Raw genomic sequence first — 18448 nt, forward strand, 5'->3', positions numbered from 1 at the left:
CCTGAGTCAAATGCAGCTTTAAGTTTAGTTTAAGCGCAGGTCCTGTAAATAGAATAAAGAATGCAATAGATGAGGTCTGCTGAAACGCAAGTGGGGAAATGTATTAAGCACTCAGACGGGGCTTAGCAGGAGGAGGCATGGCAACTCGCGGCCCTACAAAGTCATTATAACTTCCACCAGAAATTGCCATAAATTATAGCGTAAATCTACTCCAGCTCATACCTTTTTTTGTCACACGGACAGCAAGTGATGCGTCTAATTTATTAGGAGTACATGAAGTTAGATGTGATCAATATTAGGGTTATCCTGTGTGTTAGAGGCACACAGGCGCCGCTGTCAACCGAGCTGTCAGTTTAGCTGACTGACGGATTCGGCTTGCAGGGGCGCTATGCAACCTCTGTGTAAAGTGCATACGTAGAAACTGCATCACAAAAATTGCCTGCCCTGACCTACGCTAAATTTTGACTTTGCATCGATTCTGCTATTATTGTATCTCACCTGCACACATCAGCCATTGCCAACGCATACTACTCTGGGTGTAGCAACCTGGGGATTCTAGTGGCCAAGTCCACATCTCCGTATGGAGGTTAAAGGATGAATACCTAGCCATCTGCTCCCCAGTTAAGCCCCACTGCAAATCTGTTTGCAACACAAGAGGGTTCTGTTAACCCTTTGACAGACCCTAAATTCTACGGGCTCAGTGACATTTCCTAGGACCCACAACAACTGTATGGGCAACTTGGTAGTAGCTATATCACTGTTTACTACTGTACCAGGCAAAACCTACTTAGAAATACCCAAACTCAATAGCAGTCATTCATTTTGCTTTAGAATAGATGAGGTATTAAAGTATTGGCTTGTTGTACCTTTTGACTTGAATAGGTTGTCATAAGGAGAGCGCCTAGTGGATATTTAACTAGGGAAGCTGGGAGGACACTCCATGAATACTAAAAAGGCCATTGTTTTGAGACAGTGACCCTTTGAATCAGACATCTATCAGATGCGTATGTTAGTCTACACCTGCAGTAGGGATAGACTCCCTAGACCTAGATTTTGAGGATGCTGTAAGCTGCGCGTTCAGTCCCACCATATTTTTTTAAGACTTGATATATTCAGCAGCACTGCTGAATTAGGAATTACAGACACTTTAGTTCTTTCACACAGCGGTTTCCATATGTCCCATGGGAGTGGAAGACTTGGGTGGGAAACCCCTTAAAACAACCTGCAGCAGGAAGAGCAGATGGGTCAGCAGTCATATCTAAACAATAGGGCACAGATTTTTTTTTAGGTATATAGAATGGATCTCCCGTAGCCTGAAATACTAGAATAGAAAACGTTTCCATATGCTTACCATTCCAATTATTCACCATTTCCCCATTCTAGGCGTCTCTCTTCTTCTTGCCCTTCTACCTGTACGAATGATACTATTCGCTCAAAAACTTGTCAAGTTTCTCTCCAGCTGTCACTAGTCACCTTACTAAAATATTTAACCTCTCTCTTTCTTCTGGAATCTTTCCCTCGGCTTCCGGCCATATGTTCAGACGCAAGGAATAGGAGCGTAGACCAGCGGAGGCGGCGGCTGCAGGTAATTTAAGTTCGTGTATGTGATGTGTGTATTATGTTCGTGTATTATATACTATCTGCTGAGCCCTGTATCTAATCTTCCTACACTGTGCAGTCGCTCAGAAAATGGCGGCACACAGTATAGAAGGTTTGAAAATTCAAACCCTTCCTTCTCCTGGCACTAGCCAGAAGAAGGGAGGAGGGCTTGTGTGAGGACACTGGAGAGAGTGTGTCCACCCCAAATTTGCAGCATAAATCAATGAGGTTGCTTTACCACATTGACCATGCTGCAATTTTGGGAACTGCTCCCTCTAGTGCCCAGCACATGGAAATGTTATAAATTAGAATCTAATTTATAATATTTCCTGACTTGTGAAAAAATTAAAAAAATTATAACAATGTGTAATCACTTAAATAATAATTGTTTAACTGAAAAAAAAAAAAAATTCTAGCGACACATTCCCTTTAAGTCTATTCTTGACCCCATACAATCAAATTCCTACTACTCACAACAGAAACTGCCTATACTAAAGTCTCAAATGGTCTCCTGACGGCTAATTCCGACGGCAACTACTCTCTATTGATTCTCCTAGATCTATCTGTTGCGTTTGACACTGTAGACCACCAACTCCTACACAGTCACAGTATGCTCCACAAATGCCCGAAAGGACACTGCTCTCTCTTGGTTTTCCAACTATCTCTCTGACCACTCGTTCAGTGTATTATTTGCTTGTTCTATTCCTTTTCTCCTCGCTGTTAAGGTTCCTCAGAGATCAGTCCTAGGTCCTCCTCTCTTTTCTCTTTACACAGCCTCTATTGGACAAACTTTTTAGCAGATTTGGCTTCTAGTACCAACTTTATGCCAAATAAATACCTCTTCCCCTCTTCACCCCCGCTCTAATATGAAACACAAATGATTGTCCATCTGCTGTCTCCTACATCATGTCCTCTCTATCTGAAACTGAATCTTACAAAAACTCAGCTTCTTATGTTTCAACCATCCACTAACCTACCTAAACCTGATGTCTCCATCTAAGCGTGTGGCACTACCATAACTCCTAGGCAGCACGTCCGCTGCCTTGGGATTTTGTTGGGCTCCGATTTTTCCTTTACTCCTTATATTCAATCACTTGCACGGTAACGTCACCTGCACCTCAAAAACATCTCCAGAATCTGGCCTTTTCTTACTGTGGACACAGTCAAAACTGTCATTGTCGCTCTGATTCACTCTCGTCTTGATTACTGTAACTCTTTATTAATCACTCTTCCCCTCTCTTAACTCTCAACTCTCCAATCTATCCTGAATGCAGCAGCCAGGCTCATCTTTCTGACCAACCGCTATACCAGTGCCTCTGCCCTGTGCTAGTCAACTCACTGGTTGCCTCATCACTTTAGAACCAAATTTAAAGTCATTACTCTGACCCACAAAGCTCTCCACAGTGTTGCACCTCCTTAGGGCCTGTTCACATCAGCGTTCTGTTTCAGTTGATGGGTTCCGTCAGAGAAACCCATCAACGGAAAGGCAAACGGAAACCATAGCTTCAGATTGCATTACTATTAATTTCAATGGCAATGCCTCCATTACTAATGGTTTCAGTTTGTCTCCGTTCTGTAACGGTTCCGTTTTTGTGACAGAATCAATAGCGCAGTCGTCTACGCTATTGATTCTGCCCAAAAAATTTAACCGTTACGGAACGGAGACAAACGGAAAGCATTAGCATTGGAAGCATTACCATTGAAATAAATGGTAATGCAAATGAGAACTATGGTTCCCGTTTGACTTTCCATTGATGGGTTCCTCAACAGAAAGCTCAGACGGAACCCATCAACGCAAAGCAAATGCTGTTGTGAACACACCCTTAAATCTCCTCCCTTATCTCTGTCTACCTCCCTACCCAATAATGTACCTAAATGGAGAACACCAGAAAGGGGGATCCCTAGAGTGTTTATTATAAACATATATTTCAGTTCGTGTGTAATGTCTATAGGGACCTGGGCACAACAACGCAAAGTAACCATGGTGGTAACGGTGAGACCCACTGATTTATAGCAAAACCTAAAAATTGGAGTCTGAACACCAAAATTTAGTTAAAACAACGTAAATTTATTAGATCAATTTAAAATAACAGAATATATAAAAAGCAGAGATGATTTCCACAGTGCGGAAAGACAACCAGATTGTACAGAGAATAAATATGTATTTATAAATATATGAATGACACTGTGTAACCACAAGAAAATAAAGCTACAGCATATTGCATTTATATAGCATGATTGTGTCACAACATGACACGGTAAGAGAACCTGCTCAGCACTTCATATATGGGCTAAGTTATAAAATAAATTCCAATGATCAGATATAGGTGAACATATAGTAGTTCAGTGACTAGTATAGATAGTAATATATGCACCATGTATGAACTCTACATAATGCACACAGGAAAATGCCTGTGCAAATAACAAAATGCATATATAAATTTAGCAAAGAGGGGTATATGCCATATAGGAGAGGCTTATACACATACTGCCAAGGAGCTCTTACCCATCACGGAGGACACCGTCTCTGGTGTCAGCCCCGACGCGCGTTTCGGCCCGGAAGCCTTCGTTTGGGGGTGGTATCAGGACCATAAACCAGGCCCTTTAAACCGCTTTGAGCCAATCACAGGTGAGTGGTTTAAATGAATAAACAAGCATCCACGATGCCGCAGTCCCGCGAGTCCACATCCAGGGCACTGACCCGGAAGCAGAACGCGCCGAGAGCACGTGTCCCGCACTCCAGTCCAGGCCGGGAGGTTGAAGCACGGAATCGTGAAATCGCGCATGCGCATAAGGCATGGTATAGGTTATTATCAGAAATGCAGAAAAAGTATTTGGTTGGATCGCAATGAAACAAAAGACAAAACAAAAGTGAGACACATGAACCAATGGGTACAGTGTTTGTTTGTTTGTTTCATATTGAAACCTCGGAATCTCTCCCTAATCTGTCCCTACTCAATCCAAAGAAGAAGACATTCAAATAATATAATACAAAGCAAACATATAAACAAGTGGTGATGCAAATCATTATAACATAAAACTTTTTATGCATATTCAGAATAGAGAAATACATGATCCAATAAATAAACAAACATACACATCACTACGATATTACCAGAACATAATTTAAATGTACATAGATAGCAGCATGCATGACAATGCACAAATATTTAATAAATATTATTGGAAATACATAGATTGTTATTTCATTGAAAATATGAGAAGATATATATATATATATATATATATATATATATATATATAGAAATATACATATATCAATATACCTTGATTCACATAAAGTGTATATTAGTGACAATGTTAGTGAACAAAATATACAAAAATCTCTATATATAAATATATATAGGTGCACTATGTAACTAAAAAGTGTTATGCTAAAAAAATGAAAATCAACCAAAATAATAAATAATAAAATGATGAATTAAAACTGGTGACTATTCACTATCGAAGTTAAATTGTGTAATTATTGATACAAAGTGAAAAACAACACAAATATAAATAAAGGTGAATGGTTGTACAAAACAAAAAGATATTTTATTTTTATATTTTTTATTAATTTGCAAACGGTGTAAGACGATAAATGAATAATCGCTACATGTGATGAAAAAGGATGTGTTATATTAGAAAGATATATGTATATTCTATCTATATTTGTATAAATATATTTACCAATGTATAAACATGTATATGACAAACATAAAAAAAATTATATATAAAATGTGAATGAAAAATGTATGAAATAATAAGTGAATATAATAAATGAATGAGCTATACACTAATGTGATAAAAAATATATAATGAAATGAACATGTGCAAAAAATGCAATTATATAATTTAGTGATAGATACAAAAAATGTGAGGACTGAAGATATAGGATAAATATATATATATATATATATATATATATATATATGTGTGTGTATAAAATTATTCATGTTAAAAAATTCTTTCATATGATAAATAACTAATCCAAATTCATAATACATTTTTTTTTTTGTTATTCTCAATTTTTTACATAAAATTATTAAACAAATATTGTTAACATCTACATGCCTACACTCATACATACCTCGCTGTGTACATTATACTGAAAATACATATAAGGTGCAAAACCAGTTGCACAAATCCATAGTATATCATCAATCATAAATGTACGTCTATAGCAGGGGTCTCAAACTCGGCCGGGTAAGAGGGCCGCATATAGAAAAAATGGGAAGTTGAAGGGCCGCATCCAGCTTTCCAGTTTAAGTGTCGCTAAATGCAGTCCGGCGGCTCAGTTGGCAGCGTCAAGATTGGGCAGCCCCTTTTTAGATAGTGCCACAGTGCCCTCTGTGGATGCTGCCGCAGTGCCCTCTGTGGATGCTGTCGCAGAGCCCTCTGTGGATGCTGCCGCAGTGCCCTCTGTGGATGCTGCCGCAGTGCCCTCTGTGGATGCTGTCGCAGAGCCCTCTGTGGATGCTGCCGCAGTGCCCTCTGTGGATGCTGCCGCAGTGCCCTCTGTGGATGCTGCCACAGTGCCCTCCGCGGATGCTACCACAGTGATGTCAGGGGCAAACCCAGAGCTGGAGTCCCGGGCAGATCGCTAGTAGGCTCTTCCTTGGACTCCAGCTGTGCTCCTGACATCACTGGGACTCCTGCTCTGGGGAAGCTCCTGACATCATTGTGGGTGTATGGACAGCGATGTCAGAGGCTTCCCCAGAGTCCCGGAGCAGAGCCGATAATAACGCTCTGCCCGGGACTCCGCTCTGGGGAAGACCCTGACACACTGTCCACATATGGTCAGCGATGTCAGGGAATTCCACAGAGTCCCGGAGCAGAGCCTGTACTAGCGCTCTGCCCGGGACTCCGGCTCTGGGGAAGCCCCAGACATCGCTGTTCATATGTGGACAGCGATGTCAGGGAATTCCACAGAGTCCAGGAGCAGAGCCGACACCAGCGCTCTGCTCCGCTTTGGGCAAGACCCTGACACACTGTCCATATATGGGCAGCGATGTCAGGGAATTCCACAGAGTCCCGGAGCAGAGCCGACACAAGCGCTCTGCTCGGGACTCCGGCTCTGGGGAAGCCCCAGACATCGCTGTTCATATGTGGACAGCGATGTCAGGGAATTCCACAGAGTCCAGGAGCAGAGCCGACACCAGCGCTCTGCTCCGCTCTGGGCAAGACCCTGACACACTGTCCATATATGGGCAGCGATGTCAGGGAATTCCACAGAGTCCCGGAGCAGAGCCGACACCAGCGCTCTGCTCGGGACTCCGGCTCTGGGGAAGCCCCAGACATCGCTGTTCATATGTGGACAGCGATGTCAGGGAATTCCAGAGTCTCGGAGCAGAGCCGATACTAGCGGCTCTGTGTCCCGCGGGCCGCAGATGACAGCCCCAGGGGCCGCATGCGGCCCGCGGGCCGCGTGCTTGAGACCCCTGGTCTATAGTATAATATTATTATTAATGTTGGTTAGAACTGGCAATATACAAATTAATTATGAAAAATAATGAAAATGATAAATATTAATAATAAATTATAAATGACAAATAATATATATAAAAATAAAATTTTAATAATAATAATAAATGTAAAAATAAATGTTAAAAAATAAAAAATCTGATAAAAAATATAATATATCAAAAACCAATAAATGATACTTAAAGAATATAACATAATAAATAATACATATTAAATAAATAATAAATGAATAAATAAAGTAAATGGATCCATCAATACGTCGTAACTGTATCAAAATAATCTCTATAGGTAGAACACGTGAACTGCATCTCTCCAAGTGAACTATTCATCAGAATGATAAAAAAATTAAGAAGTTTTACAGGCACAGACGAACATCATAGTATCGGGTCATAGCAAATTCTCAAAATAAATTGGAAGACAATCTGCAGAAACTAAAACGAAATACATGTTAGAAAATGGCCTGTACTAGACCCAAACACGAACATATTAAAAACAACACCATGAAAGATCCTGACACCCTCACAGGAAAGCTGCAAAACCCAGATTTGCGTTCAAACCATTGGGTTGTAATGTCTTTAGTTTCCAAATCCATTTGGATTCTACTCTCAACAGTTTTTTCATTAGTGACCCTCCTCTCAGATCAAGTTGCACGTGATCTATGCCTTTAATTTTAAGGTCTTTAGATACACAATTATGATGCAAGAGAAAATGTCGTGGCAAAGTTTTCAAAAGATCTATTTTGTCTAACGCTGTCCCCCTGGCTGCCTCAATGCTATTAACATGTTCTCTCGTTCTAATCTTGAGTTCTCTTGTCATGAGACCAATGTAGATTTTTGGGCAGGGGCAATATGCATAGTAAATTACTCCGTGTTGCAATTGATGGGCCAAGTAATCTTGTATGTTACTTGGCCAGACGAGTCCACAAAGTCATCACTGCTAACAATGTTTGGGCATGCTATGCATCTGCCACATGGGTGGCAACCCCATTTAGGTTTCGATGCTCCAAAGATCGGTTTGATCAATTGGGATTGGTGGTAGCTGTGAACCAATGTATCGCGAAGGTTCCTTGCCCTCCTTATTGCTACTGCAGGCTTTGTAGGTAGGATTTCAGCTAAAATCCCATCAGTTTGTAGAAGGGGCCAATGTTTAGACAGACATTTCCGCATTTCACCCCATCTGTCATGATAGGTAGTGACATACCTGATTTTAGTATCGTCCTTTTTGATGGCAGGGTGGAGTAATTGAGTCCGTTTAGCCCTGCATGCCCTCTCATATGCTTTGTTTATACATCTTCTGGTATAGCCCCTGTCGGAAAAACGTTGTTTAAGATTAATCGCCTGCTTTTCAAAGTCCTCATTGGATGAGCACAATCTCCTTGATCTTAAAAACTGCCCAACCGGAATGGACCGGATCATATGTCTTGGGTGCAGCGAGGAGGCATGCAAATATGAATTGACTGACGTCTCTTTCCTATGTACATCTGTCTGAACAAAACCAGTGCTGTCACGCTTGATTAATACGTCCAAAAAATCAATGGCGTTTGCATTTGTTTTCCAAGTCAATCAGATGTTAAGATCGTTAACATTTAATTCACCCATAAAGGAAGTAAATTCCTCTTGAGTGCCCTGCGAAATATTAAAGATATCATCGATGAATCTGGTCCATAAGAGCACCTTGTTCATCGATGATATCCGGTCAGACAAGAACAGATCCCTCTCCCACAGCCCCAGGAAAAGGTTGGCGTATGAGGGAGCACAAGTTGACCCCATCGCCGTTCCCTGGAGCTGTAGGTAGAAGGATCCATTGAAAATAAAGAAGTTGTGTGTAAGCACAAATTTTAACAGAATGAGGATAAACTGAGACACAGCTGGATCAGTGTCAGTCATCCTTAAAAAATATGCCACTGCCTGGAGACCATCCTGGTGTTGGATGTTCGTGTACAGTGATTCAACATCACAAGTTGCCAGTAGCATATCGGGTTCCAGGTGGATACCCTCCAGTTTTTTAAGGAGATCCACCGAATTTCTGAGGTATGATGGCAAAGTCTCTACTAGTGGTTTAAGGGTTGCGTCAATATACTTACTTGCATCGTCGCAAAAATTTCCTCTCCCAGAAATAATGGGGCGCCCTGGTGGTAAATTGGAATTCTTATGGATCTTCGGCAACAGATACAGACTTGCCACCGTGGGGTCCTGTACCATAAGACATTCTGATAAGGCGGTAGAGATGGTGCCCGCATTCAAGGCCTCTCTCAGTATGTTATGAAGCGATGTGCTGAAAGCAGAGAGGGGATTAAAAGTCAATTTCTTCTAACAAGTAGGATTCCTTAGTTGGCGGTACGCTTCCCTTTCATATAAATCTCTTGGCCAGACCACTATATTACCACCCTTGTCAGCTGGTTTAAATACGGTGTCTTTGAGGGATTTTAACCTTTTCAAACTACTCCGCTCAGCCATGGTCAGATTATCTTATCTAATGCCTGTGGCTATCTTTTCAAGGTCTTGGGAGACCAATTTAACAAATAAATCAACCGCTGGGCATATAGTAAATGGGGGAAATTTAGTTGATTGTTTCCTTATTGTTTGCGGAATCCTACCTGTCTCAGGATTCTCTTGTTCATTCAACAATTGTTCTAGGGACTGAAGTGCCTCTCTCTCCTCTGATGTATTAAAAATATTGTCATCCTTCCTGTAGAACCATCTTTTGAAGATTAGGCCTCTGGCAAAGAGGTGCAGATCCTTTATAGCTGTAAAGGCATCAAAGTGAGTTGAGGGTGCAAATGTTAACCCCCTACCCATGCTGTACGTTCTTCCAACGATCGAAGGCTAACGTCCTCCATGTCAGAACCTCCCACTCCTGTTTCCAAGACTTTTCTTGTGCTGCCCCAGTCCTCTGGAATGCACTACCCAGACAATCAGATTAGTTCCCAGCATTCACAGTTTTAAGCGTGCCCTGAAGACAATTTTTTTTTTATAGGCCTATCACAATCCCTAATCTGACTCCTTTCCTTTTGCCCTCCTATTACATTAGTCATCATAACTTGACCCCTTCATTCATCAATATCTCCCACACTCCTTGCACCCTTATGCACTTTATATCTGTCATACACAGATACTGGCTGGTGACCGGCTCATGCAGCTTTATGTGTACTACCCTGTTCATAAAAGATGGCTGTGCCATTTTATAAAACAAGCACTTTTTACATTTTGTGTTGCCCCTTTTTCCTCGTAGATTGTAAGCTCTTGTGAGCAGGGTCATCACTCTTGTTTAAATTGTTAATTGTTTTTCTTACTATATAATGTCTGATATAGTCTATACATTGAATTGTAACTTGCTACAGTATTTGTTGGCGCTATATAAACAAAGATTCATTTTTGTATGCAGAAAACGCATTTAAGAAGTATATGGTAAAATTAATGCTGTTTGATTGACAAGTATTTAACTTTTATGTAAAAACATGGCGTATAACTTAATGTTGAGCCCAAGCGTACGCAGTCCTGTAACCATTATGGGATATTGTTTTCTGCATCATTACTATAATTCTAAAGATTACTTAACTCTTCACTGAAAAGACTTATTACAAGCCATTTACTTGGCAATGCTTACAAGTGCCCATACATTAATCGGCAAAGAGTGCTCCACACAGCGATAAAACAAAGACATCTCGCTTCCCTCACAACAATCACTTCTGTGTATAACCTCCCTTTCTTCCACACGTCATAAATTCTCCTTCTTTATGAGACGTCCATAAAACCAGACATAGAAACATTGCAGCTCTTATGGCTTTGTGATCAGATAAGAGGTGTTGGTTTGATTTTATGACCCTCTTTATCTTATGTTTGTGATCTGATTCTCTAATGTGCATATAAGATCAGTTTAAGGGCAGATTCACACGAGCGTTGCGTTTTTGCGCGCGCAAACAACGCGGCGTTTTGCGCGCGCAAAAACCATTTGACAGCTGCGTGTGTCATCCGTGTCTGATGCGCGGCTGCGTGATTTTCGCGCAGCCGGCATCATAGAGATGAGGCTAGCCGACGGCCGTCACTGTCCAAGGTGCTGAAAGAGCTAACTCTTTCAGCACCCTCGACAGTGAATGCCGAACACAATATCGCAAAACCTGTAGAAAAAAAAGAAAAAGTTCGTACTTACCGAGAACTTCCCGGCCGTTGCCTTGGTGACGCGTCCTTGGTGACGCGCCTCTCTTGACATCGGGCCCCACCTCCCTGGATGACGCGCCAGTCCATGTGACCGCTCCAGCCTGTGCTTGGCTTGTGATTGGCTGCAGCTGTCACTTGGACTTAATTGTCATCCCGGGAGGTCAGACTGGAGGAAGAAGCCGGGAGTTAGCGGTAAGTCAGAACTTCGTTTTTTTTTCTACAGGTTCATGTATTTTGGGATCGGAAGTCACGGTCCATGGTGCTGAAACAGTTTAACTCTTTCAGCACCATGGACAGTGACTATCTCCTGACCTCGCGTACCGATAATTTTTTTGCCGGGATCGGCCAAAACGAGTTTGGCCGAACCCGGTGAAGTTCGGTACGCTTGTCCGGCTTCGCTCATCGCAAAGACACTCCGTTTGGATGTTCGGAAACAGAAAAGCACGTGGTGCTTTTCGGTTTTCATTCATCCTTTTCACTGCTGTTGCGCGAATCACGCTCGTCCCACGGAAGTGCTTCCGTGTGGTGCGCGTGATTTTCACGCACCCATTGACTTCAATGGGTGCGTGATGCGCGAAATACGCAGAGTTATTGAACCTGTCGCGCTTTTTGCGCAGCAGACAAACGCTGCGCAAAAAGCACGGACTGTCTGTACTGCCCCATAGACTTGTATTGGTCCATGCGTGCCGCGTGAAAACCACGCGGCCCGCACGGACCGAATACACGCTCGTGTGAATCCCCCCTAATACACACCTTCCTAATATAGCTTTCCCTTATTATGTAATAGTCCCTGCAAATTCTCCATCACTCGCAATGGTGTGAAAAAGTATTTGCCAGACATCCCGTCAATGCATATTTGTAAGGCCGGATTTACACGAGCGTGTGGCTTTTGCGCGCTAAAAAAATGCAGTGTTTTGCGCGCGCAAAAGGTACTTAACAGCTCCGTGTGTCAGCTGTGTATGATGCGCGGCTGCGTGATTTTCGCGCAGCCGCCATCATTATGACACTCTGTTTGTATGTTTGTAAACAGAAAAGCACGTGGTGCTTTTCTGTTTTCATTCATACTTTTTACTGCTGTTGCGCGAATCACGCGCGGCACACGGAAGTGCTTCCGTGTGCAGCGCGTGATTTTCACGCACCCATTGACTTCAATGGGTGCGTGATGCGCGAACAACGCACAAATAACGGACACGTCGTGAGTTTTACACAGTGGACACACGCTGCGTGAAACTCACGGACAGTCTGCACGGCCCCATAGACTAACATAGGTCCGTGCGAGGCGCGTGAAAATCACGCGCGTTGCACGGACATATTACACGTTCGTCTAAATAAGCCCTTAGACTGAATGCTTTCTAATTTTTACATAAAATGTAATATTTGAAAAAGGGGGCCTAAATAAAACCTAAGAAAGTTATCCAACACCCATATCACACATGTGAAAAAGTAATTTCCCCAAATTTAGGAAGCAGTAGGTGCAACCACTATAATTTGATGTCACTTTCATATTGCTGTTGAGTATTTAGTTTCATGCATAAACTGCTTGCTTGAAGATCATATCAGAACAGGAAAAAATTGTTAAATAGATCAGTCTGGAAAGGGTTCCAAAATCGTTTCTAACGCCATGTTCACACGTTCAGGATTGTGTCAGGATTTAGGCGTGGATTCCGTGCCTAAATCCTGACAGAATCCACTTGCATTCTGCTGGCAATGCATGTGAATGGGGTATTTTATAATGCATTCATACTCTCAGAAAAATATACATATTGAATAATAAATTTGCCTCCTGACCTTGTATGGGAGAACGGGCCGAAAATGCGGGCGGCTGTCCACGGCCGTCCGTGCCCGCAATCGCGGCCCGTGATTATGGGCACGACTGTGTGCATGGAGCCTAAGAAAAACCTGCATGACCCATTATATTCCCCGTCAATAGGCGGGGAACAATTCTAACAGATCATGACACATCCAAAATGACAGGTCTATCATATATCCCGTAAAACCCGACAAGAATAACAATGCAAACTTTGCTAGGGGTCTGGTTATAGTGAGTGCAGGCAGGAAGGTATATAATGGATGAGTATAATATAGTGAGTGCAGGTAGGTAGGTTTGTCATTTATCTACAGGTGATACACTATGATGCTGAATGTGCACATGTAGGTGTATAATGGATGAGTGTAATATAGTGAGTGCCAGTTGATATATCATAATGGAGGACTCAAAATGTCACCATGGGTTCAGCAACTTTTTTCCCCTCTGACAGCAATGCATTGAAAACCACAATTTTTAAAAGTCGCATTGGAATGCGTGCCAAATTTGCAGAATTTTGTGGCTTTTTTCCGTCACTCGTAAAATTTTAAATGTGACAAGAAAAGTAGATGTAGTATCCCAGACAGGGCCGTATTTGCCAGTAGGCACTTGGGGTGCAGTGTCTAGGGTGTCCAACCGGAGGGGGCGGCTGCAGGATAGTTTTGTTTTTTTTGTTAAAAATGTAACTTTTTGATTGACCGACCAGCGGTCAGGTCACTCACAGGAAGGGGGGTGGGGACTTCACCAGCACTCCTCAGAATGCCGCTGGCTCTCTCCTCCTCACAGCACGAAGTGCATGTGAGAAGGAGATTTTTTTTGCTGTAGGTAGTGCTACACAGCCCCCTGTAGGTAGTGCCACAGAGCCCTCTTGCAAGGTAAGGACACACAGCCCCCTCAGTGGCATAACTACCGCCTACGGAACCCGCGGCTGCTACAGCGGTCACGATGCTACATTTAATAGTATCTGTGTCCTTAGGACGCAGATACTATTGTACACTTACTAGGCTACAGGCTGTATGGCGCTGTCTACAAGAGGGAGGTGGGGGCTGTATGGCACTATCTACAAGGGAGAGGTAGAGGGGCACTGTCTACAAGGGGGAGGTAGGGGGGCACTATCTACAAGGGGGAGGTGGGGGATGTATGGCACTATTTATAAGGGGGTGCTGGGGACACTGTCTATGAGTGGGAGGTGAGGGCTGTATGGCACTGTCTACAAGGGAGAGGTGGGGGGGCACTGTCTACAAGGGGAGGTAGGGGGGCACTGTCTACAAGGGGAGGTAGGGGGGCACTATCTACAAGGGGGAGGCGGGGGGGTACTGTCTACAAGGTGGAGGTGGGGGCTGTATGGCACTATCTACAAGAGGGAGGTGGGTGGCACGATCTACAAAGGGGGCTGTATGGCACGGTCTACAAGGGGATGGGGCACTATCTACAGGGGGGCTGTGTGGCACTATCTAAAGGGGGCTGTATAACTATTGGGGGCTGTGTGGCAGAATCTACAGTGGAGCTGTATGGCACGATCGATGCGGGGGGCTGTATGGCACTTTCTAGAGGGGGCTATATGGCAGATTCTACAGTTGAGCTGTATGGCACAATCTACAGGGGGCAATATCTACAAGGGGGGGCTGTGTGTCACTAGCTACAAGGGTGCTGTGTGTCACTAGCTACAAGGGGGCTGTGTTTCACTACCTACAAGGGACAGTGCGTCACTACCTACAAGGTGACTGTGTGTCACTACCTACAAGGTGGCTGTGTGTCACTACCTACAAGGTGGCTGTGTGTCACTACCTACAAGGTGGCTGTGTGTCACTACCTGCAAGGTGGCTGTGTGTCACTACCTGCAAGGGGGCTGTGTGGCCCTACCTGCAAGGGGGCTGTGTGGCACTACCTACAAGGGGGCTGTGTGGCACTACCTACAAGAGGGCTGTTTGGCACTACCTACAATGGGGCTGTGTGGCAATATCTACAGGGGCACTGTGGCACTCTCTACAGAGGGCATGAACATCTGCGATTGCTGTCCGAATATGCAGAGAAATCAGCCAAAGCTGCAGTACACGGTTCAATGTTTGTGAGGACATGGAAGTAAGTAAAAAATAATAGAGAAAAGCCAGAAACCAATGCAAAGAAGCTGAGGGATCAGACAAAGCTCTCTATACTCTGAAAGTGAGAGAAAATGGTAACTGGCCAATCATGTGACCTTCCTGTGGGTGTTTTTAGTGGGTTGGGACCAAAAAAAACAGACAGTGAAAGACAGATGCAAAACGGGTCACAATCGGCTGTTTTTATCGGCCGACACCCGGACCCTGCCGTATGAATAGAAGCGCAGTGGGGAGCGAACGGCAGAGCGGGAGGGCACCGCACCAGGTCAGGAATATATAAATGTACTGTGTAATGTAATGTATTTAAATTGTACCTGCATCCTTAGGAAGTTGATACAATTGAAAGCGCCGTTGAGAAAAGGGAACCATCAGTTCCCTTCCTCATCATTCGGCGCTTTTCTTGTGGCACAGGTGACATCATCACACCGCCTGCCGCTGAAGTAAGCCTGATCAGAAAAGACTAGGCCTGCGTAGCGTCCATGGCCACGAGCCATCAGGTTTACTCACCTCCCGACGCCCGCAGCCATGCATCCGTGAGAGCTGGTCCCCATCTCCTTCCTAGGAGACGCCAGCGCTCATTTCCGCTCTGGTCTGCTGTATCCCGTAGGGTGAGCGCACGCTCGTGCCCGCGCACAAGAGGAAATCATCATCATCATCTGCCCATGATTTCCTGGTCTATAAGAAGGCCCCAGCCCTTCTGATCCTTGCATGAGCATTGTTAGTTATCCCAAGTCTGTCTTGCAAATGGTCCCTTAGTGTTTGCCGTTCCACTTGTTACCTGTGCCCTGTTACCTGTTCCCCGTGCTGTTCTTGTTCCTGAGCCTAGTAGTGACGGAGTCGTGTCTTCTGCACCTGCTGTCGTTTGCCACGTCCCGTGTCTTCTGCCACGTCCAGTGTCTTCTGCCACATCCGGTGTCTTCTGCCACGTCCAGTGTCTTCTGCCACATCGGATACTGCCCGCCACATCTGGCGCTACCTGCTGAACCAACCTCCATCCATACTGAAGCCACAGTCAATGTCTGGACTAGTTCAGGTACCCAAGTGTTACTACTACTACTATAGACTTTCGTATAGACTGTGACCTGGTCAGCTGCCTCTCCACTACGGCGGAGCGGCCTAGTGGGTCAACATACCCTGGGACCGTGGCAGCCTCCATCAACGGAAACATTATGTGTGAGCCCCGCTAACGCTATTAACCCCTAGCACAGGGACTCCTTTTGTATCTGGAGTCCGCGCACTAGTTTTATAAAGTAGACCAATGAACTGAGCTTAGAGCTGTCACTGCTTAGTTTACTGTCACAGACCCAGGATCTGGCTGGTTATAAAAAAAATGTCATAACCAACCAGATACAATAAAGCAGCCGCAGCCTAGCATTACCAGGGTGGGAAAGCCCACGGTTTTTGAGCTTTCCCAGCCTATTAATACCAGCCTGCGGCTGCCCTAGTACCTGATCATGAAACACAGATGGTCGGGTACTGGATCGTAATGGGGTGTTAGCCTCTTCACCGGCTAACAGTAAGCCCTGCCTTAGTAATGGACGCTGTGACAGCCACCATTACTAAGGCGGGAGTAATGAAGTTAAAAAAAAACAACACCGAAAAAATATTTTATTGAAATAAAACCCCCCCACACAACCCTCATTAACTGCTTCCCGACCGCCCACAGTAAATTCACGTCGGAGCTTGCTGGACTCTGTGCAGCGCCAACGTGAATTCACGGTGGATGTTAAAAGCACGATCCGGGTGTCTTAGAGTAGCGCTGACACCCAGATCGCGCTGTTAACCCCTGCCTCTGGTCCCGCAGACATGATCGGGACCTAATTGGTTCAGGTCCCGATCATGTGATTGCAGGGAAAGTTTGTTGTAGCAACGAACTAGAAAGTTTGTTACTATAACAAACTGGAAAGTTTGTTGCTACAACAAACTTTCCCGGGGACTGATTGCATGTGCTGCAGTCGGTTGCCTGGCAAAACCGGAGGCCATACAGCAGCCCCCAGGTCTGCCATGCGCGGCAGCCTATGAGTACCAGCCGGAGGCCGGTCCTCATAGGCTTCCTGTCAGTGTGAGTCTCAGCGTCACACTGACAGTTTATAATACATTACACTACCTAGGTAGTGTAATGTATTATAGCACCTATCAGTGCTGCAGGTCTTCAAGTAAAACAAGTGTAAAAACAGGTTATAAGTTACAAAAACAAAAAATGCTTTTTTTTTTCCTATAAGTCTTTTATTATAGGAAAAAAATGAAAATGTTAAAAAAAAGTACACATATTTGATATCACTGCGTTCGTAACGAGCCAAAATATAAAACTATAATATTATTTTTCTCGCATGGTAAACACCGCAAAAAAAAGAATTGAAAAACAATGTCAGAATCACTATTTTTCAAGTCATCAACCCTCCCAAAATATAGAATAAAAAGTGATCAAAAAGTCACATGTACCCAAAATGGTACCAATAAAAACTACAACCTGTCCCGCACAAAACAAGCCCTTACACAGCTTTTTTGACTGAAAAATAAAAAAGTTATGGCTCTCAGAATATGGTGACACAAAAAATAAATAATTTTATTGCACAAAACATAAAAAAAGATGTACATATGGTATCGCCGTAATCGTATCAACCCGCAGAATAAAGTAAAATGTCATTTATAGCGCACGGTGAACACTGTAAAAAAAAGGACAAAAAACATTGTCAGAATTTATGCTTTTTTGTCACTTTGCTTGCCTAAAATGGTACCAATGAAAACTAAAAATAAAATAAATAAAGAAGTTCTGGCCCTCAGAATATAGCGACAGAAATTGTGCAGAGTGTCCAAAAGCGGATAAGATCGGGCACCATTTATCAGTGCGACACTGGCCACATATCTATGAATTATTATTTATTTACCGCATGATTATACCCTCTTATTGTGCCCTGATGTACTCTGACCAGCATACATATACCCCCACATTATAAACTCAAATAACAGCAAAACCCCAATCAGAACTATTACCAAGCAAAATCTGCACTCCAAAAGCCAAATGGTGCTCCCTCCCTTCTGAGCCCTACAGCGTGCCCAAACACCAGCTTACATCCACATATATGAAATTTTATATATCCAGGAGAACCCGCTCAACATTGTATGAGGTATTTGTCTTCAGTGGCACAAACCGGTGCACAACATATTGTGCATTAAAATGGCATATCAATTTTCACTTTGCATCATCCACTGTGCATTAACGCCTTCGCGCACCATGACTTAATAGCATGTCATGGTGCGGGGGGTTATATATGGAGCGGGCTCATGCGCTGCACCGGCTCCAT

The 18448-nt window shown here is 43.6% G+C and overlaps 1 long non-coding RNA gene across 1 annotated transcript in view; it reads left to right on the plus strand.

Moving 5' to 3' along the window:
- LOC142749816 (uncharacterized) overlaps positions 1–18448 on the plus strand; it is a 71609-nt gene that overhangs the window by 46839 nt on the left and 6322 nt on the right. The window contains exon 3 of the long non-coding RNA XR_012882464.1: positions 1542–1585. This is a non-coding gene — a long non-coding RNA (uncharacterized LOC142749816). The remainder of the gene's footprint in view (positions 1–1541; positions 1586–18448) is intronic.

The sequence above is a fragment of the Rhinoderma darwinii genome, chromosome 3, assembly GCF_050947455.1.
Source record: "Rhinoderma darwinii isolate aRhiDar2 chromosome 3, aRhiDar2.hap1, whole genome shotgun sequence".
Classification (NCBI taxonomy): domain Eukaryota; kingdom Metazoa; phylum Chordata; class Amphibia; order Anura; family Rhinodermatidae; genus Rhinoderma; species Rhinoderma darwinii.